This window comes from Ranitomeya imitator, chromosome 1, assembly GCF_032444005.1.
Source record: "Ranitomeya imitator isolate aRanImi1 chromosome 1, aRanImi1.pri, whole genome shotgun sequence".
Lineage (NCBI taxonomy): Eukaryota > Metazoa > Chordata > Amphibia > Anura > Dendrobatidae > Ranitomeya > Ranitomeya imitator.
The window spans coordinates 235,414,701-235,440,795 of NC_091282.1; the positions used below are offsets into that span (position 1 = coordinate 235,414,701).

The 26,095-nt window shown below is 41.4% G+C and overlaps 1 protein-coding gene across 8 annotated transcripts in view; it reads left to right on the top strand.

Annotated features, from left to right (window-relative positions):
• The window catches only part of NOS1 (nitric oxide synthase 1), a 419,319-nt gene that overhangs the window by 184,252 nt on the left and 208,972 nt on the right, over positions 1-26,095 (top strand). For 2 of the 8 annotated variants that reach the window (XM_069754671.1, XM_069754650.1), the window contains exon 1: positions 2,890-2,961. The exons of 2 other annotated variants lie outside the window; for them this stretch is intronic. The gene's annotated coding sequence lies outside the window, so the exon portion shown is untranslated. Of the gene's footprint in view, positions 1-2,889; positions 3,054-6,572; positions 6,775-26,095 lie in introns of those variants that run through there. 4 more of the 8 variants (XM_069754677.1, XM_069754644.1, XM_069754665.1 and 1 more) reach the window with 2 other exon arrangements.

The window sequence follows — 26,095 nt, forward strand, 5'->3', positions numbered from 1 at the left end:
GTCCAAACTTTTGGTCTGTACTGTACATACATCACCAAAACCACCAGCAGTACATAAATACAGTATAAATTTAAACAACTCTGCGGTGGTGTGCTGTTTGTCACCTAAACAAATTAGTTTCAGCAAAACCTGTTACCACTTCACCTGGGCAGTGCTGCAGTGGATACAGCTTGTGACTGATATGGGCAATTTGGAGATGGAGGATGAGAAGGAGGAGGGGTGCAGGAAGTGGTGTAGGAGGTGGATTAAACCCTGGTGGAACTAGAGCCCACAATCCTTGGTGTTGGCAGCATGTGTGCTGTTCCAAGGTTCGTTTCAGTCCCGTCCTCCACAAGGTTCACCCACTGTGCTATCAGGGAAATGTAGTGTCCCTGGCCACAATCACTTTTCCATGTGTCAGTCGTTAAGTGGACCTTCCCAGTAGCTGCATTGGTCAGGGCACGAGTGATGTTATGGTACACATGCTGGTGTAAGACTGGGATGGCACTCTGGGGAAAAATAGTGGCGGTTGGGGACCAAGTACTGAGAGATGGCATCCTCCATGAAGTTGATGAAAGCCTCAGCGTTCACAAGCCTAAGCGGCAAGCAGTCTGGAAATGGGCCTGTTTAGTGTGTGGGTCTGTAGTTGGGTGACTGGACATTTTCATTTGCATTCCAAGGCCTGGAGTTGGGACAGCTGAATGCTGTGCTGGGACAAAGAATGGACGCAATTGCTGATGATGCTTGCGAATATTCAACGATATGTGTAGGGTGGGAAGCATCCATGCCTGAATCCTGGACAGAAAATTGGCAAGCATGTAGCACAGGGGAAGAGGCTGTAATATCACTCACAGAAACTGATTGAGGATCCAGGCATTCGGCCTACCTAGTTGGGTGCTTTGATGATGTGGCTGAGCATGCTGGTAGTGGTTGGACTGTGAGTAGTCAGGCCTCTGCTGATATTAGTAGGGCATATTTTGCAAATTACCATACTTTTATTGTCCGCACTTTCTTTTTAAAAAAAGCGCCAGATTGGAGAAGACATAATCCTTGGCCTGGGAATTGCCATGTGTGAGGTTCTCGGGAACAGTGCCCACCTTCTCCCTCTGGCCACTCCACTGCCTCTTCCTGCCTGATGAGGTACTGAGTATACCTCCCCCTCTGCGCTGCAGTCTTCGCTCTGCATGACACCTTCCTATGTTGGGTAAGTGACTTCATCTACCACTACCTCGTCTTCCACTTCATACTCTGGTCCTCCTCCTGACTTGTTGACTTAACAATATCACTTGTTGTCAACTGTGTCTCATCATAATCTGCCTCTTTAGACACTAATTTCTATTCCCCACTGTCGTCTGATACTGGCCGTGGCTGCTCAAATATTTGGGCATCACTACAGACGATCTCCTTATGTCCCTCTTGATCCATGCAGGTCAGAATCAATAAATGGAAATGTTAAGAGCTCCTTGGTGTGTCGGAGTGTGGGATCACTTGACTCCTGGGACTAGCCATGGTGGGAGGAAGGAAGATCTGGGTGAGGATTATGTGGTTCAGACTCTTGGCTTGTGAGACTGAACCGTATGAAAGACAAAGTGGGGCTGTGAAACATACAGGAAGCATGTTCTGCCATCTAACCAACCATCTGTTTGCACTGTTCTGGCTTCAAGAGTAGTGTCCTGTGACCACCTGCAAAGTGGGACAGGAGGTTAGGTCTTGTGGATGCACATGCGTGTTGTGCTACTGCAGCAGCCACAGTTTCACTGAGCCTCAATCTCTGTGTGCACCATCAGTAGTACGTCCATTTCCCCATCCCTCAGCGCATGTTTTACATTTTCAGTTCGGTATATAATATATGCCTGCAAACTTTCCAATATTAATAGGGAAAACAAAATAGCCCTGAAAAGGACTTTTGTTTTTAGGCTGCAGCAGGACTGTAAGGCATTAAACCCTGTTTAGATGCCTCTAATCCAAAATTATCCTTCCTCCACCAACTATCCCTACACTGAATATAGGTAATAGCAGTTTTACTAGAGAATGGACAGTATGTAGCCCTGAAAAGGACTTTTGTATTTAGATTGTAGCAGCAGTATACAAGTACTGCAACAGCAATATTGACAAATCCCTATATGCCTTCTCCCTCATACAAAGAGGATAACACTGAATACTGTACACAGAATACTTACCCATATATATTTAGCTGTGTACAAAGGGGCTGAAAGGAGAGATACTCTGCAGAATGTGGGACAGACAGAGGGGCTAAAAAGGAGAGATACCCTGCAGAATATATATCATATGATGTGTACTGACATACAGTCTGTGCAGGACTGCGATACGTACCTGGCTCTGATATTATGCTCAAGAGGACTCACTGACTCTATTCATTTCAGTTATTTCATTTCCAAGAAAAGCCTTCTTTGTTTAATGAGTATTTCAACAGATCCTTCCCAGAGTCATTAGCAGTAAGAGGAAACCTAGAAGATTGTCAACAGGTAAACCACATACCAGTCTAGAAGAAATGAGGAATAATGCCTTTGGGTTTATTCGTAATAGGTGGCTAATTGAAGATACATAGTCCTGCTTTCTGAAGTTTGGGGAATTTAGCTATGTAACAGATGCCTGATCTGTCTCATCTGCTGGCTTTCTGTTAATGAGGACTTTTCGGTTGAATTCCACACCCGTAAAAGTCTGGTTGGATGTCAGTGTTAATTCGTTTCAATGATGATATGGGAAAGGAGGTACATTAGGCAATAAATTCCTCCTCGCTATCCTCTCTGAGCTCGTGCCTCAGCCCTTGGCTTCCTACGTATTTATAGTGCTTTCCCATCTTCTCCTTTTAGCGTAAGAAGGGTGGAGAGTAAATAAGAGGGGAGGGAGAGAGAGAAGGGGTGGGAGACTCCTTCAATTAAACCCCCCATTGTGTATACTGAAGAAAAGAGCAGACATTAAAAACTCTTTTTAAAGAAGGGAAAGGGAAGCTTGCAGGAGGTGAGTACCACTAACTGTTACTTGTCCTTATACTGCACAAGTGTCTGGATGTAGGAGAGGAAGAGTCATTTAACTGCCTCTTCACAGCACAGGTAAGGACCGATTTGCCTCCCATAAGAAACTGCTGAAATAGTACAAGGACCTTAGATTTCAGAAAGGCTGGAAGTTTAAACTTCTTGTTTGTTTTAAAAAGGAATGTTGAATGAGAAGGAGTTGTGAGATGCCTGCAAATCTATTAATCTACGTATGCCCTTATGTAATGATGAATGCATTAGGAGATATGAAAGGGATGTATTCACTAGATTACTATAGTAAGAGAGGAGAGCTAGCCCTATAAGAAAGTATGAAAAAATAAGAAAAAACTAAACAAACATGCTGCATTGCCTCCACTCTCTATGCCTAATGACAGTCATTTGGAAAATAAATGAGTGAAAACAAAGAAACTGTTCACCTTAAGAAGTTCCCTATTCTCTGGACCTAATATGATGGTAGTTTTTCTATGACAAGGTTTTATTACCAAATCATCATCTGACCTACTAAGACAATTCTGGGTTAGGCTTCATAATCTTTGGTAAAATATATATGACAGCATTGATATTCAGAATAAAGGCATAGTTCTCAATCACATGGACTGTAGATCTGATTTTAACAAGCTGTGAGAGGACTGCCCATCTGAATCCTAACAGTCTGATGGAATGACAGCATTCATGATCCTTATTCCATAGCATTAAGCTCTGATCATATTTAGGGTATGCTTAGGTGATGGTTAGACTTTGGCTGGGGATGTTACTCAGGTTTAACTTGGTACACATTAACTTTTTTGTTCCATGAATTAGGAGTAAAGTGATACGAAGACTGGCCATGATTTAGTGTATGAACAGTATCTCAATATTGAACATTTAATAGGAATCATTGGCCTCCTGAATGCGTGATATTATTTATCCACATATCTTGTGTTCTATGTTTAGCTGCCTAATTGCGTATTTGAGGCTATGTATGAAGTCGAACACAGATAAATACTGGCAGACAATCTGAAATCTGGCACGGGAGATGATATGTTAATGATTTATCAAAGGCTGCGCTGAAATATGACAACCCTTATGTTCACTATGGGATTGATAAAAAGGATAAAAAAAGGGTACCTGAATCTGTTTTGTCTATACTCTGCTCATCAATGTGTAGCTAGCATAATATGGCAGCTGAACACCCTCCTTTAGATCAGTTGTCATTTAATACAATGTGATTTGAATGTGTTAGTGAATGTAGGAGTAAATAATATGTCTTTATAGGTTCTACATAGTATAGAGCTGGAACGTCATATACAGTACATGTAGCATACCTACAGCTTCTGTATACACACCTTATATACTGTACACAAGCTTCTCCATTGTACTGTACAAGTTTCCAACCTTGGAGAGCAATTAGCTGACGTTTTATGGACAAAATATATTAGTAACATAGTAACATAGTTATTAAGGCCGAAAAAAGACATTTGTCCATCCAGTTCAGCCTATATTCCATCATAATAAATACCCAGATCTACGTCCTTCTACAGAACCTAATAATTGTATGATACAATATTGTTCTGCTCCAGGAAGACATCCAGGCCTCTCTTGAACCCCTCGACTGAGTTCGCCATCACCACCTCCTCAGGCAAGCAATTCCAGATTCTCACTGCCCTAACAGTAAAGAATCCTCTTCTATGTTGGTGGAAAAACCTTCTCTCCTCCAGACGCAAAGAATGCCCCCTTGTGCCCGTCACCTTCCTTGGTATAAACAGATCCTCAGCGAGATATTTGTATTGTCCCCTTATATACTTATACATGGTTATTAGATCGCCCCTCAGTCGTCTTTTTTCTAGACTAAATAATCCTAATTTCGCTAATCTATCTGGGTATTGTAGTTCTCCCATCCCCTTTATTAATTTTGTTGCCCTCCTTTGTACTCTCTCTAGTTCCATTATATCCTTCCTGAGCACCGGTGCCCAAAACTGGACACAGTACTCCATGTGCGGTCTAACTAGGGATTTGTACAGAGGCAGTATAATGCTCTCATCATGTGTATCCAGACCTCTTTTAATGATGAGAGCATTATACTGCTCTCATCTCATATTCATCAGCAGCTCCCAGCTGTTTACTCTGTGTCCAATTTAGAGTCATCATGACTAAGGGTGTTATACACCTGAAACACATAGATCTATGCCCTGCCTCCTCCATGGATCATCTAGCCATGCTATGAATTTGGAATTTTAACTGTTTTTTTTTCACTGGATTATTACTATTCATTAATAAAGAAAAACATATTTAAAAAATCAAGTTCGTGAAGCTGGATCTTCTACCTTTTCCTACCACCAGCTGCATCCAGGCGTAGTCGCCTTCCATGCTCCAAACTATATGGGAATCCTATAATAGCGAGCTGGATCTTTTTCTCATTGCCAATTTAGATTGCCTATCCCATCTGTCACTTTTTTGATAACTGTTGTATCTAAAACTAGCAAGACTGCTTAGAAGTTTAGAACAGAAAGAGCAATTTTCTATCATGTATTATAATGCATGATATTCCATAGAAACTTCGTAATCCACAGAAAGACCAGGAGCAGATAGTAGGGTTGTAAAGTAACAAAGGTTTTGCATTCTGTAAAGCCTCTCGTCAACCCATTATCCCTATATGTAAGGATCAGAAGTGGCCAGGTGACTGTAAAGTGCCACTAAACAGGGGCAGAAGCATTTTAGGAGATGTAATGTGGAAAGCCAAAGAAAACAGTAGGCTAGGATAATCCAGCTAGTCGGATCTTGCTTAGAGTATAGTTGGACACAATCCTACAAAATGTAGCATCCTGTCACTGGATTTGCTTGGGGGATTTTCTTAGAAATGACTAAGCTGAATCAGTTGTTCTACATTGTCTTGGAGTGGAGTCCAGCACAGCTACAGAACCAAGCGCAATGCAGGTCCTCTAAATTCTGAAAGGCTCCATAGACTAGGTTTAAAGCCTCTAAATTCTGAAAAGCTCCATAGACTAGGTTTAAAGCCTCTAAATTCTGAAAGGCTCCATAGACTAGGTTTAAAGCCTCTAAATTCTGAGAGGCTCCATAGACTAGGTTTAAAGCCTCTAAATTCTGAAAGGCTCCATAGACTAGGTTTAAAGCCTCTAAATTCTGAAAGGCTCCATAGACTAGGTTTAAAGCCTCTAAATTCTGAAAGGCTCCATAGACTAGGTTTAAAGCCTCTAAATTCTGAAAGGCTCCATAGACTAGGTTTAAAGCCTCTAAATTCTGAAAGGCTCCATAGACTAGGTTTAAAGCCTCTAAATTCTGAAAGGCTCCATAGACTAGGTTTAAAGCCTCTAAATTCTGAAAGGCTCCATAGACTAGGTTTAAAGCCTCTAAATTCTGAAAGGCTCCATAGACTAGGTTTAAAGCCTCTAAATTCTGAAAGGCTCCATAGACTAGGTTTAAAGCCTCTAAATTCTGAAAGGCTCCATAGACTAGGTTTAAAGCCAATGTTAGAGGTAATCCAGATCATTGACACTGGGTTCTGGGACACATATGCGCAGATGTGCCTCAGAGGGCAGGTACATTAGCTATATAACAAGGCAGGGAGTGAGGAGTCTTGGATTGCCAGCGAAGGAGGTGCAGCTGCAGATGACTTTCCACAGAGCCAGTGCTGATCGCAGAGCTCAGTGTGCAGAGAGCTCAGACAGTGCAGCTGCCTATGGGCAGAGACTGGGCGCTCTCCAAGGTGCTGGAGGGACCCTGAAGGCAGCAGCAAGACCCAGCATGCCCAGCCTGCCGCGGGGGGCACAGCACAATCAGGGTAGGTAACCCACTCCCAACCTGCCATGTGCTCATGTCTGAGGTTATTATGGATAATATCAGTTCTAGATTTCATCCTGACTCCATCACTCACTTTGATGAAGACAGACTATTGTTCCTACTCTCTTCTATCAGGCTGCAGCAAGTGTCAGGCACCCTGAATTACATAATTATACACACATTATAGAATATAACATTTATTTTAATGGAACATTACAGCATTTTTTAACCTTCTAACAATAACAATTTTTTTTAATAGTCGCTATAACTTATAGTGATGGCATAACTATAGCTGGATTGTATTATTGTATAATAATTTTAAAAAAAATGTTCAGAATAAAATGGAACATGATGAAAACTTCACACTTACCCAAGATAAGAAAACAATCCCACTTTTCGAGAAATGGGCTTTGCTTAACCTGTATTCTTAGAGAGAGGAGCTGGACTAGAATAGAACACAATACAGATTGATCTAAAATAAACTTTGTGCTCCTCTTTGGGAGCCATTCACTTTGTGATATTTCTGGCTGATCCCATACATCGCTACTATCATAGTGATTAAACAAAATATATCATGTAAAATATGTATACCCATTATGTATTTCTGTTACTATTCAAGGATAGTGTGAACACCATTTCCCAGATAATACGCGTATAATACAAAACAAACAGCCATATAAAATTATAATAAAACTTCCCATGAATTTTATTTTTACTTTTAATTGCTTTCACTTGGGAAATGTGGACTCTATTAGTTCTCTAAATAGCACTCTCTTACAGTAGTATACTCTTAGACGCCTGTATAAATCCTTCCAAATTGGTTGCCCATTTCAGTTTGTATAAGTTTATTACCATTAAAGTCCATTTTCTACGGCCATATGAATATACAATTCAAACCTAAAGTTCTAAATTTGATGGTAAATTATTGTTTTTATGTTACAATTTATTCCATAGTGCTGGACATAGCAATGGGGTAAATACAAAAAGTACAAGTTCAAGTACAATAAACATCAACCAAATAAATGAAAGACATATTGAGAGGACAGGACAACGACGGTACAGATTGAGGGAAAACTGTGCCATGAGGGTTCACAATCTACAACAGAGGAGGGAAGGAGACAGTGAGGAAAGTGTGGGCTCAAATAGTAAGGTTGTTGCAGGAAGGGTATTGTTGCTTGTAGACTTTTTTGGAAGTGAATATTCAGGATTTTATAGGTTTCAATGGTGGGTGAGAGTTTGAGTTGCTGGTAGTGCATTTCAGTGTATAGAGGAACAAATGGAATAATCTTGGAAATAGTTGAATGCATTGCATTAAATAAACCTGACACTGAATGCGATGTTTCAGATACCACAGAAGGTGAATGAAATATATCTTAGTAGAACCAGATGGAATGGGTGTTATCCATTATGAAGAATAACAGGTGGTGTACATATGTTGCGTAAAACAAGAAAAATCTGCATTAAAACACAGAAAAGGACCAGCAAATGTGAATCGGCATATGCAGAATCGGCCAGCATAAGTGACACCCGCACATCACCCAAGATGAGCATATTTTCCTGTTTTCCTTGGGTAAATGCCAGCAGGAAACCTTCAATGGCACCAATTTTTGTATATTGTATAGTTTGGGTTTTGTTCTCCAGATAATGGTGTTTTAGTCTGAGCTATAGATGTCGCATTTACAGTGAACAGTTTGCTTAGTTACCAATAAAACATGGATTTTCTTTTGCCACAGAATGTTGTCTTTCTTGTTACCAAGAATGAAATTAGCAACATGAGTCATCTGGTTCCATGTAAACTAGTGGTAAATTGCTGCGGGATCTCAGAGTTGTATTGCTCCTTGACTTGTTGCATTGTATCACCCACTGTTAAATAAAAACCAACAAGGATTGTCAGAATCTAATTATATCAAACGAGAGTATGGCGAGCGATGTGGGCATTCAATTAGTGTACGAAATGATAAAGGCACTTGATCACCCCTCACATAATGACTCCATTACAATAAACTCATCTCACACTTGCTACAGAAAGGGCTTTAGGTGTCATGTGAGACATACTTTGTGCCAAGTTATTTCTAATTAATCCTTACTTATGGCATTGTCTCTCGTGCTGGTAAAGCTAACAGCACAGTTGGAGTACATTGTTCCCCAGCAAGTATAACCCTCTGATAAATGCTAAATGTGACATAACAGCAGAGCTCCGGCTAGTAGCTGTATCTAAGGGGCTATCAAAGCTAACGTGGCACAATAATGAGCTATAACAAGACAAACTTATCACTGCTACATCTTACAAAGGAGCACTGCTACATATGTAGCTACCACAGCGATTAGAGGATGGACAGGAAACTGATGGGATGTATTTTAATGTCTTTTGGAATATGGTGATAGGGTAAAAGTTTATAAAAAAAAACAAGATTTTTATACAGATTGTCCTTAACTTCCTCATTATTGAAACCTTCTCCTCTCGGCCATATATTGTGCGTACTGCGCAGTACAGTCCAACATACAGAGTAGAGATCATATAGTATGTATCGTTGGCCACTCTTATCTTAGATGAGAGTTTTTTAAAACTCGTCTTTTGCTATGTTTCCACCTCCATTCACATGCGGAAATAGAAGTGATGTTTTTCAGTACAGACAAGTTAATTTGTGATTTAGCACAACCCATCGTGGTACGGTATGTGGTATGTACATACTCATAGCTCTTTAGGTAGATCGACCATAATTTCTTTATAGTGTACCTTTGGACACTTGGTAATTAGCACTTGCCCATGAGTTTCCTAAATGTATTTTAACCCCACAATGAACAGCTTTTTTTAAGACCTTAAAAATGTAAAAAAATAATATTAAATTAAAACGTAACCGTCGTTTTAATTTTTATTTCAGTTCACATGAAAATAAGCAACTTGGCATAAATCAGAAGATTTGCTTCTTTGTCTGCCAAAAATGATTGGTCATTATCAAAATTCTCAATTTCAAAGTAAAATCTGTATTCAGTGAGCAGACTTTCCCATTACTGAGATAGGAGATGGCAGGTGCTATTGATAATATTCTATCTAGATAGGAGGGGGAGGAGCTAGATGCAGAGCTCCTCCCTCCCATCTACTTGGAATCTTATTATCAGCCGCCTTCCCTTTTGAAAATTGTCAACTTGGGGCCAAAGTAACATTTTTAGTAGAAAATATAATTTTCCATTGACTCAGGCCAAAGCTCAACGTTATACAATCGACCGAGAGTTAAACATGTTCACTACACCACAAGATAAATTTCTCAAAAGGTGTTGTTTCCAAAATGGGGTCACTTGTGGGGGTTTTTGCTGTTTTGGTATGGGGCTTTTCAAATGTGACATCGCATCCTCAATCTATTTTAGTCAAAATTGCGTTCCAGGATTCCATTGGCGCTCCTTCCCTTTTGAGTGTTCCTGTGCCCATATAACTATTTTCCACCACATATAGGGTATTGGTGTACTCAGGGCAAATGACACAACACACTGTATGGTCCATTTTCTCAATTTTACCCTAGTGAAAATGAAATATTTGGGACCATTAGCAAGATTTTTGTGAGAAAAATCAATTTTTTCATTTTCACAGCTCAAAGTTATAAAATTCTGTGGAGCACCTGTGGGTTCAACATGCTCACCCCACCTCTAGATAAATTCCTTGAGGGATATCGTTTTCAAAATGGGGTCACTTGTGGGGAGTTTTGACTGTTTAGGCACATCAGGGGCTCTCCAAATCGCTATCTAATCCAGCTAATTTTGCGATCCAAAATTCAAATGGCTCTCTTTCCCTTCTGTGACCTGCCGTGCGCCTAAACAGAAGTATTCCACCACATATGCGGAATCGGTGTACTCAGGAGAAACTGCACAACAAATTGTACACTTCATTTTCTCCCATTACCCTTGTAAGAATGCAACACTTGGGGATAAATGAACATTTTTGTGGCAGGAATTACAATGTTCATTTTTTTCCTTCCACATTGCCTTCATTCCTATGAAGCACATAAAGGGTTAATAAATGTCTTGCTGTGGTTTTGAACACTTTTAGAGGTGCTATTTTTAGAATGGTGTCACTTTTGGGCATTTTCTGTCATACAGTCCCCTCAAAGTCACTTCAAACATGATATGGTCCCTAGAAAAAAATATTTTTTTTTTCATTTTGCTTCAAAACATGAGAAACTGCTGATAAACAGTGATGAGCGAATATACTCGTTACTCGAGATTTCTCGAGCATGATCAGGGGTACTCAGCTGAATGATTAACATCTGTTAGCCAGCATAAGTGCATGTGGGGGTTGCCTGGTTGCTAGGGAATCCCCACATGTAATCAAGCTGGCTAAGAGATGTAAATCATTCAGCTGCGGCAAGAAAAACTAAATCTCTGAGTACTAAAAAATACTCGGAGGACCCCCGAGCATGCTCGGGAAATCTCAAGTAGCGAGTATATTCGCTCATCACTACTGATAAACTTTTACCCTTTCAACTTCCTAACAAAAAATGTTCTAAAAATTATGCTGATGTAAAGTAGACATAAGGGAAATGTTAATATAAATTATTTTGTTCAACATGACTAACTGGTTTAAAGATATAAACATTGAAAGTTTGAAAATTGCGAAATTTCACCAAAATTTTTATTTTTTTCTCAAATAGATGCAGAAAATTTGGACCTAAATTTATCATTAGCATGAAGTACAATGTGTCACAAAGGAATAGTCTCAGAATCACTGGGATTACTTTCTTTTGCTGGGATGCTTTTACCTAGATATTAATTTCTCATCACAGTTGTAGGAGTGGATAGTTAAGATGGGAAAATCGATTCATAGGACCCCGGTCCAGCAGCCAGGTCAGTATTCCGCGACCGTTGGATGGTAGCACTGCAAATTTCCACTTAGTCGATGGTATTCCCAGTGCCTATTTTTACTTTCCTGACTGGTGTGACGTCACCATTGCACACATCATCTCATCCAAACAGGAGCCATGTATGCCATCAGGCAAGTGGCGATTAGCAGGGTTCCTGTCCAGGGTTTTCGTCCAAGTTTACCATCCAGTCATCATTGAATATTGACCTGGTTGCTAAGCCGGGGTCCTTCAAATTGATTCTCCCATCTCTAAGGGGTAGTGTACTACAATTGCTTGTTAGGGGTTTAGCTCTATTTTCTTATGTAATTTATAGTATACTAGATGGTAGCCCGATTCTAACGCATCGGGTATTCTAGAATATGTTTGTAGTTTATTTATGAAGATTTATGAATAATACATTGAATACACAGGATTGCACAGCCCACGCAATATATTGCACAGCCCACGTAGTATATTGCACAACCCTAGTAGTATATTGCACAGCCCGTGTAGTATATTGCACAACCCTAGTAGTATATTGCACAGCCCGTGTAGTATATTGCACAGCCCGTGTAGTATATTGCACAGCCCGTGCAGTACCACGCACGCAGTATATAACACAGGCCACGTAGTGTATAATACAGGCCACATAGTGTATAACACAGGCCATGTAGTGTATAACACAAGCCACGTAGTGTATAGCACAGCCCACGCAGTATATTGCACAGCCCGCATAGTATATTGCACAGCCCACATAGTACATTGCACAGCCCACGTAGTACATTGTACAGCCCGTGTACTATATTGCACAGTCCACATACTATATTGCACAGCCCGTGCAGTACATTGCACAGCCCGCGCAGTACATTGCACAGCCTGCGCAGTACATTGCACAGTCCAAGCAGTACATTGCACAGCCCGCGCAGTACATTGCACAGCCCGCGCAGTACATTGCACGGCCCACGTAGTATATTGCACGGCCCACGTAGTATATTGCACGGCCCACGTAGTATATTGCCCAGCCCACGTAGTATATAACACAACCCACATAATATATTGCACAGCCCACACAGTATATAGCAATGTGGGCACCATATCCCTGTTAAAAAAAGGATTAAAATGAAAAATAGTTATATACTCACCCTCCGTTGGCCCCCGGATCGAAGCGGTTATCGACACTTCTCACCCGCTCCAGTCTGAAGAGTGCATTGCGGTCTGGCGAGATGATGATGTAGCGGTCACGCGAGACCGCTACATCATCATCTCGCCAGACTGCAATGCATGGAGCGGTCACCGGGGCGTCGCGAGAAGCGGCAAAGGCCTGTTCCTGATCTGGGGGGTCGACGGACGGTGAGTATATAACTATTTTTTATTTTTATTATTTTTAACATTAGATCTTTTTACTATTGATGCTGCATAGGCAGCATGAATAGTAAAAAGTTGGTCACACAGGGTTAATAGCAACGTTAACCAAGTGCGTTACACCACGGTTAACGCTGCCATTAACCCTGTGTGAGCGCTGACTGGAAGGGATTATGGAGCAGGCACTGACTGCGGGGAGGAAGGAGCGGCCATTTTTCCGCCAAACTGTGCCCATCGCTGATTGGTCGTGGCTGTTTTGCCACGACCAATCAGCGACTTGGATTTCCATGACAGACATAAGCCGCGACCAATGAATATCCGTGACAGACAGACAGAAAGGCAGACAGACAGACGGACGTGACCCTTAGGCAATTATATAGTAGACTAGATTGTGGCCCGATTCTAACGCATCGGGTATTCTACAATATGCATGTCCCCGTAGTATATGGACAATGATGATTCCAGAATTCGCGGCAGACTGTGCCCGTCGCTGATTGGTCGATGCAACCTTTATGCCATCATCATCGCCATGGCAACCATTATGACATCTACGTTGATACTGTGCCGTCGCTGATTGGTCGAGGCGAATTCGCGGCAGACTGTGCCCGTTGCTGATTGGTCGAGGCAACCTTTATGACATCATCGTCGCCATGCTGTGCCCGTCGCTGATTGATCGAGGCCTGGCGGCCTCGACCAATCAGAGATGCGGGATTTCCAGGAAAGACAGACAGACAGACAGACAGACGGAAAAACCCTTAGACAATTATATATATAGACTAGATTGTGGCCCTATTCTAACGCATCAGGTATTCTAGAATATGCATGTCCCCGTAGTATATGGACAATGATGATTCCAGAATTCGCGGCAGACTGTGCCCGTCGCTGATTGGTCGAGGCAACCTTTATGACATCATCATCGCCATGGCAACCATTATGACATCTACATCGATACTGTTCCCGTCGCTGAATCAGAAACGTGGGATTTCTACGTCCTTTATGACATCATCGTCGCTGTGCCCGTTGCTGATTGGTCGAGGCCTGGCGGCCTCGACCAATCAGAGACGCGAGATGTCTACGTCCTTTATGACATCATCGTCACTGTGCCCGTCGCTGATTGGTCGAGGCCTGGCGGCCTCGACCAATCAGAAACGCGGGATTTCCAGGATAGACAGACAGACGGAAAAACCCTTAGACAATTATATATATAGATTAATACTGATTAGTTTAGGAGTATTTCCTGCCACATGTGTTTTTTACTGTTGATTTTTTATCTATTCTGCTCTCTACTGCTATTCTTCTTTTGCAATTGGTGCATCTGACTATTACTTGACATACTGCATAGGCCCTCATGAGTTCATTCCCTGTTCAGGCTGTTATATGTATAGGTCTAATAACCCGTGTTACTCGGTATCTACTGTACTTGATTAAGTGTCCACCATGTTTTTACTATCTTTTTTTAAGTGGTTTTATGAAAACAATTAATAAACTATGTTTCATTATCACCAAGTCCTATTTTCCCTGTTGGTGATTTATAAATTATTGGTGCATTATAGACTCATACTGATGGAATTAATGAGTCCAGACTTATTAATTGGTACACTCAAAACTATTTTAAAATAATTTTTCTGGTTGGTTGTATACAGTAAATAACAATAGATGTTGCTTTTCATTTTCATAAAATATATTCACAATAAAGTAAATTTAGTTTTCCTTTAGCGCATGCAAGGTTATGGGATCCATTATGGGTTTCCATGGTGAATGAGCAGCGGTTTCTTAATCGGCCAACTTATTACCAAAAACATAGATCAAAGAGGGACAAGAGAGAGGATTAAATAACCAGGATTGGCAAGGTACACCCAATCCAAAGCACCATGGGACGTCCATTCAAGGCTTATTTTACAGCAAAAACACTGTGCTAAATAGAATAAGGCTCCTTAGTATCTATTGTAAAAATAATATCAGCTGTCCCAATGGCTAATTAAGAGTACCGAATGCCTTATAACTCAAGTTACAGAAAAAATAACACTACATACTGGAGAAAGCTCTAGAATGGATGTGGATTGATCAAGCTGTCCAGCTAGAACTACGACTTTTTATAGGAAGATATTGTTCAGCTAAGCTATAAATGTATGACATTGTAAAATAGAATTGTCTTTAAGAAGCAGCTTACGTATACTCATGCAATATTCTAACCTCTAAAGTCCTGTGCCCAAAAGCATCCATCATAAATTGGATATGCATTGTAATAGCTACGCAGTTTGGTTTGTGTCGGCAGGAGGTTCGACCATTTTATTATCTGTATATCTTGAGTGACTCGCAAAGTTCAACTTAAGGTACCCAATTTTGAATATTTCATATTCAAAGACATGGTTTTATAGGGATCTTTAGTGTTCTTCCGAGAAGGATCCATTGTCAGCATTTACTCTTTGTAGAAATTATGCAGAACTTTGTTAGGAAATGACAGTTTTATATTCATTACCATCAGCTCATTCCAAATTTCCTTTTGCTATATTTTGTCACAATCTATGTACCGTATATTGTCTACTTTGTGTAGAAGTGGAAATATTGGTATATACAATGTTCAGTGCCTAAACCTTAATAAAATAATTTCATCTTGCTGCATCAGCCGTGATCAGTGTTGGTGACATTCATGGCTGTTAACTCTTGTCAATAGTGACTGCATCATCTAAATGGTTAACAGAGTGTGGGGGGCTTCCTCATTGTCCCCATTGGCACCCTGAGGTTATGATTGTGTGGTCCTGATGTTTGCCACAGCAAGTCATGGCCAAATAGCGGCCTTAGAGTCTGACGGCTATAGTGACATGTTCAGAAGTCAGCGTCACTTAGGTGGTAAAAATACATTTGTTCATTCCTGTCATGCCAATTGTATTAATTCCTGAAAAGCACCTGAAGGGTTAATAAACTACCTAACAGCGTTTTTTTTAATATGTTGGGAGGTGCTGTTTTTAAAATGGTATCACTTTTGTGGTTTTCCAATATATAGGACCCTCAAAGTCACTTTAAACCTGAATAGGAGCCTAAGAAAAATAATTTTGTAAATTTCCTTGAAAAAAATGAAAAATTGCTGCTACATTTTTTAACCTGCTAAAATGCTAAAAAAATAACATGACATTTTACAAATGGTGCTGATGTAAAGCAGACATGAGGGAAATGTTATTTATTAATGTTGTTCTGTGGAATGACAATCTGGATCAAAGTTTGAAAATTGCATTTTTTCAATGTTTCTGTCAATTTTTTTTAATTTTTTTAATAAATAAACACAAAATATATCAACCCAAATTTACCGTTGTTGAAGCGTTCCAGAGTTATTAACTCATAAAGTGAGACTGGTCAGATTTTAAAAATGTGGCTGGTCACTAAGGGGTTTAAAACCAATATGAATCATCGTATACAGTGGTATATACACATGGTAGCAGAGTTGAGTTTATGATTTACTATGGCTCATCATGATATCTCAGTGAGATGCTTGCAGTCTTCCAAGGCATTGTAGGAAACCTACTGAATCATGTTCAATCACTGAGTTATTATTGTATATAATAGAAATGGTTCAATATTAAGTACAGTTCTGCTGCTGAACATAAGATTATTGCTAGCTGAGCGATCTTCTTTAGAAAAGTAACACTGCATATCTCCAACTTAACCCTCAGAGCTTCAATAAAAATGTATATTAATCTCCATGAGGGCAGGTGGGATGCACAACATTTAATTAGTCCAATTTGTGTTCCTCAATAAAATTATTGCACAGTCCCCATAAACATTAGATATTTTGACCGAAAGTGTCAGACTTTGCCAACCAAAAAATAAGCACATGGCTGGCTTTAAACGTGGTGCTGGTTCATCCTAGCTTCTCCTTTTAAGGTACACAATATATCAAGAATTTTCTTAACTAAAGATAATTGTAGACATCTATTCTTCTATCATTTTTCTTGGTAAAAAATCAACCCTAAAGTTATCTTTTAGGATGCTCCTCCAACCACTAGAAAAATGATGTGCAGGACTCCTAAATAATACTGAAAATAGTTTTATATTCTATATCTCTCCATAGAAATCTTTTCATAGAAAGAGTTTAGCTCTGGCAGAGAAACTGAGGCGGCAAGATCTATAGGTGGCCAAACACAAAGTTACATCTGACGGCTTTCTAAACCCATGCAAATGCTTAGCTCAGCTGCGTTTTGTTTGAGGAGAAGGGAATAAGCTGAATCTGAACCAACTAGCCGTAGCTTATATTATTGAAGAACAAAATAATCAATCAAAGAAGGTCTATGGAATACTTGCACATATAACGCTCACTGACAAGCAGTGCTGCAGAAGTGTAATTCAGTTCATTTACATCCATACATTTTGATGCTTTCAATATAGTCACCTGTGTCACGTGATCCCCATTTTGAACATCATTCCAGTACATGCCCGTTTATTAGCCAGTGTGTCAGTTTTTAACTTTCACCAGCTATCCATGCTATCAGTGTGTAGAGCTTGTAGTGTAAATGATATGGTACAACTTAAAACTACTTTCCCTTGCCTCCTTACTTGTAAGCACTGACCGGAAGAAACCTATCATAAGCAGTAGCCAGGACTAAAACATTGCATACAGTACTTTAAGAATTTGCAGTTTGAGTTAAGGAACTGCAGAATTATGTAAGGCTACTTTCACACTAGCATTCCACAGGGCTGCGGATGAAATCCTTCTTCCTCTGTTAAGCCCCGCCCACTGCCGTGCCTCTTCCTTCAGCTCCGCCTATGTCTGCATGCGTCCTGCATACCCTATTTTTAACATTGGCTATGCAGGCCATGCAGATGTATGCAGATGCCTCCGCATGCGTTGTTTTTACACTACGCCAACCGCAACAAGATGCAACATTTTGCGTTCGACGCAGGCCAGCGCAGCGTCAAGACAACGCATATGGAGGCATCCGCATACATCCGCATGGCCTGCGTACCCGATGTTAAAGATAGGGTATGCAGGATGCGTGCAGATGGAGACGGAGCTGAAGGAAGAGGCACGGCAGTGGTCAGGGCTTAACAGAGGAAGAAGGATTTCATCCACAGCCCTGCCGAACGCTAGTGTAAAACTAGCCTATCCCATGTACATTGCATTCCAAATTATTATGCAAACTGAATTGAAGTGTCATAAAGATGTAATTTTTTGTTTTTCAAATAAACTCATGGATGGTATTGCGTCTCAGAGCTTTTTGGATCACTGAAATTAGTTTTTTTTTAAATATTTACACCATGGAGTTTTCCTTTAAGATGAAGTCCCTGCTCTTTCAGAGAAGTCTATCAGGTGGGGGAAATCCTGTTTGCAGGACAATGTTTAGCAACTGATGGTAATGGGTCAGAAGATCTCCAAATACGACATCTATCTCGACTATTGAAAGAAATATTCAGCCTCGTGGACCTTAAGAAGTCACTTGGACCTGGAAACAAAAACTTTTTTTACTTTATTTATTTTACTTTAATTATTCCTGTAATATATCTCAAGAAAACAAAATGAAAAAAAGGCTGAAAAGGAGTGATTCTGAGGATGGAAGAAAGGAAGAAAAACCAACAAAACACTTACAGTAGATAGATATTAAGAATATGGACAACTTTCTTACAGCTCAATCAGTCTGCTGCTACCAGATCCGAACATCCTAATCAGGTGCCATATTGTAAGACAGATGAAAAAAAACAAATAAAAAAGGAGCGCCACCTGAAGAGCACGGTAGGTCCACATGGGGAGTTGAGTCTTCCTCCCTCTACAAAGTAAATGGAGCTTCAATCCTTCAATTCCCCAACTCCCCATGTAGGCCTACTGTTCTCTTCGGATGGCGCTCCTTTTTTGTTTGATTTCAGCTGAAAAAACAAGCTCAACTACCTGTGATAATAAGTTTACCAGGTGAGCCAAATTAAATAAAAACTACTTGAGAAGGGCATTCCACATTACTAAGCAGGCCGTAGATTTCAAGCAATATGGGAAAGAAAAAGGATCTCTATGCTGCCGAAAAGTGTCAAATAGTTCAATGCCTAAGGTATAAAAACATTAGATATTTCAAGAAAATGTAAGTAATTATGGTACTATGAAGAGATTTGTGGCTGAAACAAAGCACAAATGGGTTTGTGCAAATAAAGGTATAATGAAGAAAGTTTCTGCCAGAAACATTACTCGAATTAAGAGAGCAGCTGCTAAGATACCATTACAAAGCAGCAAACAGGTATTTGAAGCTGCTGGTGCTCCTAGATTCCCACAAAACTCAAGCTGCAGGATCATCCAGAACCTACCAGTTGTGTATAAACCTACTAAGCAGTGTTCACAAACAGGAACAGTTGTAGTGGGGCCAGGCATAGACGATGACAAATTTTAAAACAGTCTTGTTTACTGATGAGTGCTATGGAAACCTGGATGGTCTAGAACACATATGTCAAACTCTGGCCCGTGGTCTAAATCTGGTCCTCAGGGTGAGTATATTGGGCTGGCAATGCCGGGCAGGGTGCCCCCAACCGGCATTGTACTTTCGACTGTATTGGCATCCTGGATGCCGATACATTTGAGAAGAATGATGGAGGAGGGAGCATCAGCTGATGCTCCATCAGCCATTATTATCCCCTCTGCATCTGATGTCTCAGTGGCAAGATGTCATAGTGCAACACCCCACGTAACCGGTTGTTGCAGTGATATCATGCTCAGAGGCAATGGAATTCACTTTGTCAGGTGAGGCACTCACATGCAACATATTCCAAATCCAGACCAGGAGGGGGAGCTCAGGACCCAGATTCAGGGGAGCTTCCCTCAAATATGATATATGTCCTGGTCTGGAGGAGGAGTTAGCCAGTCTGGGAGAGACAGAGAAGTAAGTCTGAGAGAGCGGACAGAGAGGCCCAGCAGCCACGTGGGAGCTGCAGCCTATGGAAGGAGAAAGACCCGAAGGGTTGTATGTGGTGGAGCTTCAGAGGAAAGGAGCAGAGGAGAGGAGCAGAGCTCAGAGGGGAACTGTGACCGGGCACCCTCAGAGCCAAAGCGCAGTACCGGGAACCGGGAGCCCGAGGCTATAGTGGAACTGTAGGACACTTGGCAAAAGCGGAGGGTCCAGAACGTTAAGTGAATGACCCACACCACACCTGAGATGCAGCAGCATCTGAGGAGCCCGGGGCATGATAGAGTCCCTTTAAAATGGCTCAAGCGGCCCATCATGCAGGTACCTGTCCCAGGACAGGGGAAAAGAGGACTTTGCCAGTAAGCTTCAGGCAGCAGGGACCTCACAGAATGGAGATAGTTGGAAAAGCTCACGGACCTCAACTGGAAAAGTGATTCTCCCATTGCCTCTGAGCCGGCCATGCCGCATCACCATCTGTGCCTGGTACCCTGGACTGTGGTCTGCCAACTACAGTAAACCAGGTAAAGACTTTACAATTTGTGTCCTTTACTCATTGTCCGGCATACACCATCATCGCCATACACTATCGGACCCCTGGGGACTCTGCTTCACCTGTGGAAAGCGTCACCATCATTGCTGCAACAATATCCCCCAGAGGACCCCTTTAAAGCAGTGTAGGTCCCCCTATTGACCGAACACCACAGGTGGCGTCACGACAGACTCATTTACAATATCCCTTTAAAGACTGTTCCCCTTTTATTGGGCACCCAGGGCCGCGTACCGGGTCGCAGCCGCCATGACATCCCCTTTAAGGAAGACTGGACCCGATGCCGAGTACCCCACTGCCCTGGTAGGGCGCTACAATAACAATGCACCTAATGTGCTGAGCAGTGAAGAGCTTCAGAGCACTTGCTGCAGAGACGAAAGCTGCTGGGGACCAGAGAGAGAGGTGAGTATATATTTTAATGTGGGGTCATTATTCTGTGTGGAGGATAAAGCAGGGCCTTGATATACTGTATGGATCACCGTTTGGGCCATTATACTGTATGGAGCACTATGAGGGCCCATTATACTGCATAGAGCACTATGTGGGGCCATTATACTGTATGGAGCACTTTATGGGGCCCATTATACTGTATGTGTGACTATGTGGGGCCATTATACTGTATGGAGAACTATGTGGGGCTATGATACTATACGGAACACTTTATGCAGCTCATTATACTGTATGTAGCACAATATGGGACCCATTATACTGTATGCAGCACTCTGTGGGGCCATTATACTGTATGTAGGACTCTATGGTGCCATTATACTGCATGGAGCACTATGTCAGGCCATTATATTATAAGGACCACTATGTGGGACCCATAAAACTGTACTGCACACTGTGGAGGCCCATTATACTTTAGGGTGCACTATGTGGGGTTAATTATACTGTATGGAGGACTATATGGGGCCATTATACTGTATGGAGGACTGTGTTGTTATTATACTGTATGGAGGAAAATGTGGGTCTATTATACTCTGTGGAGGACTGTGGGGTCCACTATAATGTGTGGTTGACTGTGTGGGGATTACAGTTGAATCAAACTGTGATGGGATCACCGTACATTGCCAGGATAGGGGTTGAGTGGGGGTACAGTAGTGTCATCATACCATGCGTGTGGGGGGTACTGTGGAGGAATTCACTGTGGTGGTATGTCAGTGTTGGGTGGGCACGTTTGTTGGCTTCATACTTTATTATCTGTATTATTCAACATTTTCTATCCTTTGTTATTATATATTTAAATTAGGCTATTGGACCATATGCCTTTTACTGCTCCGACATAACCCATTATATTATTCCCATATTCTATTCTAAGATCTATAAATTAAAATGTATTTTGTTCATTGGACAACCTCTTTAAGTTTGTATCCATATGCAAAGTTCCATGGTTACATTTGATGGAAAGGGAAAACCTCCTCAATTGTAGATTTTTTTTTTTTTATATAAATTTCTATGTTGGACCACAACTTTGTCCAAACTTTTAATTTTTATCCCTCTGTGTATTTGAGTTTGACATCCCTGGTGTAGGTGGATGAAGTAGTGGATGGTTTGTGGAAGGCCATGCTGTCCCAACATGGCTGCAACATTAGCAAGTTTTCGCTACATATTAGGAAGGAGGTGGCAGAGTTGTGATTTAGGCCAAAATCATGGGGAGAGAGCAGGTAGCTCCCTTTAGGGTCCCTGAAGGTGTGATAATGACCTCTGCAAAGTATATAAGAATACAGCTAACTCATTGGCTGCTATGGGCATAAAAGGAGAGAAACTCATGGCTTGGCCACCATCCTCCCCTTTGAAGTATTCTCAAGTAAAAGATAATAATTTGAAACAGTGCATTTTGATTTTTTTTTTTAGTTTTGAAAAAATATTGTTATCATTGGGAGCTTTGCCCAATAAAATTTGATTTATACTCAAGCAGTTGATGATTCGAACATTATTCTGAATTATTGGCATCTACCATTTAGGAAAATGAGAGAAAAATATCATTCATGCAATAATTTGGAACGTAGTGTATGCCTTTCTGACATTAGATATGAGCAGAGCAATTACAATGTGAGGAAACTTCAATCTTCTGCAAAACAATAGGCATTATGGGAAGTTTAGGCTGCATTGGGAGAACCGTAATAGAGTGAGGATGGCAGAAATACAGAAATGCGACAAAAGCAAAACAGGTTTAACATAACGCATACAAAAGACTCTCAACTATGAAGGCAAAAATATGCTCGAGTGCTGCTTTAAAAGTGTCGGCCACCTTTTAGGACACTTGCTTTATTAAATACATGTATTTTGACTAAAAATCCTTTTTGCTATTGGGTTTTATTATAAATTTTGCTCTGTTTTGTTTTTACACTCTTTTGTTTCCCTGAACATTCAAATGTAATGTGATCTGTGGCCAAAAATCAACAGAGAGGAGCGCAGAAAAAGATAAAAAAAGGGGACTTTCCCGTTAGACTATGAGAACGAGTTCATTGCCCGATTCTCAGGTAAGGAGGTCAGCCACTTTCTCTTGTTAGTGCAGCTTTCCTCACAGACTGATCAACACTTTTCTTAATACAATGGCCGCTGGTGGAGGAACATGTGACCAGACCTGTCCATCAACTCCTTCAATTGTAAAACACCTTACAGGTGACAGCTGCTTTTCTATTGGGGGAGACTGATGGACATGTTCCTCCACCAGCGGCCATTGTATGGAGAAAAGTGCTGATCCGTTTGTGAGGAAAGGTGCGGTAACAAGAGAAAATGTCTCTTCCTGAGAATCCCTCAGTGAGTGAGTTCTGACAGAGGAACAGAAAAGTTTGTAACTCTTTTTTTAGTTGTCTTTTTCTAAGCTCCTCTCACCTGTTTTACTGTATGACCATAGATCACATTACAGTTTAATGTGCCGGGGAACAAAGAGGCTGTAAGACTAACAAAATGCTCCATTTATAATGAAACCCAATTTCAAAAATAATTTCAAGCCAAAATGAATGTATTTAAGAAAGTAAATTATTCTCAAAGGGTAGCAAACCCATTTAAAACAGAACATATACAAAACTCTTAATGCTGAGTGCATACAGCACATCCATTGCTCAAAAATCCAACATTTTGGAGACGTTCAGAAAAAGAAAAAGCTTCCAAAAGTCATGAGAAAGTTGGCAAACCTCCCTGGTGATGCTAACACGTTATAGAAACCTGTGTTTCCAAAGGGTTGTTTGCACTAATGGGACATGGAAGGTGGAGGAGACAGGCCGGGTCTAAAATGGGCAAACTCAAATAAAGTATCATTGATATTATAAGTTTGTGTCTGATGAATATTCTTTTGAGGATTATACAGGTCTAAAATGGGTTATGGTTACTGGGGTAACAATTTCCACCCTTCAACAAAAAAGTGTAGCTGAAATGTAGGCAAAACATTGAAACAACCTACATGAGGACGTAAGATATACTTTGTCTTAAACCGAAACATTTCATATTTAAATTAATTGTCTTTCAACATGTGAAGTCAACATGCCTCTACTTTTTTTGTTGTCATTTATATGGTTCATTGCTGGGACAAGGCAGAGACATAATCGTCTCTCTGCTCCCATACCTCCACTTTGAAAAATGGGCTAATCACAGAGAATTTCATTCAGTATGAAGGAACATATCCTTGTGCAAATATTGACTGTCATGATCCAGGTTGGGGTTTGCTTCTTGCTTCTCTTTCCCTGGCCTGGTCATGGAGGGGTTAACCTTTCCTGCCTCATTGGTTCTTGGGTTGCTATTTATTGGTGCTATTTCTGGTTGCCTGTGTCAGTGATAGTACTGGTCTTGGCTAGAGCAGCTGATCCGTATACCCTAGTGATTCTTCTACCGCTGACTTCCCATGTATGTGTCTGACTTGCGCCCTATCCCTGACTCAGTGTACGTTTGGTGATTTCCCTACAGTGTATGACTCAGCTTGATCTCTGAACTCCGCCTTAGTTTTTTCTGTCTCTGGTACTGCGTTCCCCGACTGGCTTTTGACCCTCTGGCTCATACCTTGACGCCTCTTTCCATCTCACGTTTTGGATACCACGCTCCTGTCTGGCTCTGACTTTTGGCTCGTCTCTGACCTTGTCCTTTGCTGTGTCCTCTGGTACTTCATTTTCCTGTTTGTTGCAGACTTCGGCCTGTCTGACTACTCTGCCTCCTCTTGGTGGTGGCCTGCACTTCTGCACTGAAGTGTTACACAGTAAGTGCGACCCTTTTTCCCGTTACAGCGCCCCCTGGTGGTGGCTAAGAGCAACTGCTCCGCAGTTGCTTTACATTAACAACAAGAAACCCAAACTTAGATAATTAGCATAAGCATCGGTCATTAGATCAAGCAGAAATATTTACCTGTACTGTAAACTTTAACTATACAATTATCATTTACTAGATGGTGGCCCGATTCTAACACATCGGGTATTCTAGAATATGCATGTCCACGTAGTATATTGCACAGCCCACGTAGTATATTGCCCAGCCACATAGTATATTGCCCAGCCACATAGTATATTGCCCAGTGATGTAGTATATTGCCCAGCCACGTAGTATATTGCCCAGTTACGTAGTATATTGCCTAGTGACATAGTATATTGCGCAGCCACGTAGTATTTGCCCAGTTACGTAGTATATTGCCTAGTGACGTAGTATATTGCGCAGCCACGTAGTATATTGCCCAGTGACGTAGTATATTGCCCAGTGACGTAGTATACAGCACAGAGCCACGAAGTATATTGCCCAGTTACGTAGTATATTGCCCAGTAACGTAGTATACAGCACAGAGCCAAGTAGTATATTGCACAGCGACGTAGTATACAGCACAGAGCCACATAGTATATTGGCCAGTCACGTAGTATATTGCCCAGCTACGTAGTATATTGCCCAGCCAGGTTTGACGTCGCGGTCACATGACTGTGACGTCCGGGCAGGTCTTTCTAGCGCAGGCGCGCAGGGCCTGTGGTGGCGTTGCGGTCACATGACCGTGACGTCATGGCAGGTCCTTCTCCCATACCATCTTTGCTACCAGAACCTGCAACGGAAGATGGCGGCCGGCGCGAGCGACTACGGAGGGTAACTATAGCAGGTTTCTTTTTTTATTATTATTTTTAACATTACATTTTTTACTATTGATGCCGCATAGGCAGCATCAATAGTAAAAAGTTGGGGACACACAGGGTTAATAGCGGCGGTAACGGAGTGCGTTACCCATGGCATAACGCGGTCCGTTACCACCGGCATTAACCCTGTGTTAGCGGTGATCGGAGGGGAGTATGCGGGCAACAGGCACTGACTGCGGGGAGTAAGGAGCGGCCATTTTCTTCCGGACTGTGCCTGTCGCTGGTTGGTCGCGGCAGCCATGACAGGCAGCTGGTGAGACCAATCAGCGAATGAATAACCGTGACAGACAGAAGGACAGACAGACAGAAGTGACCCTTAGACAATTATATAGTAGATTATGGATGAATCTTCCAGTAAGGACAACGTCAATAAAACTGAAATGAAGCTAGAGATTGACACTTACAGACTAAGGCCGGGGTTACACTTGCGAGTGGCTTGCGCCTCAATACCTGGCACTGCCATCGGCGGTTTGGACCAGAGCGTTGCATAGAAATACATGCAGCCACACGCTGAGTCCTGAGTGCTGGCATCAGTGACCCCAGCCTAATAAAAATAATCAATGTAATCACAATGACTTTTCACCATTTTAGACAAGGATGCATTTAT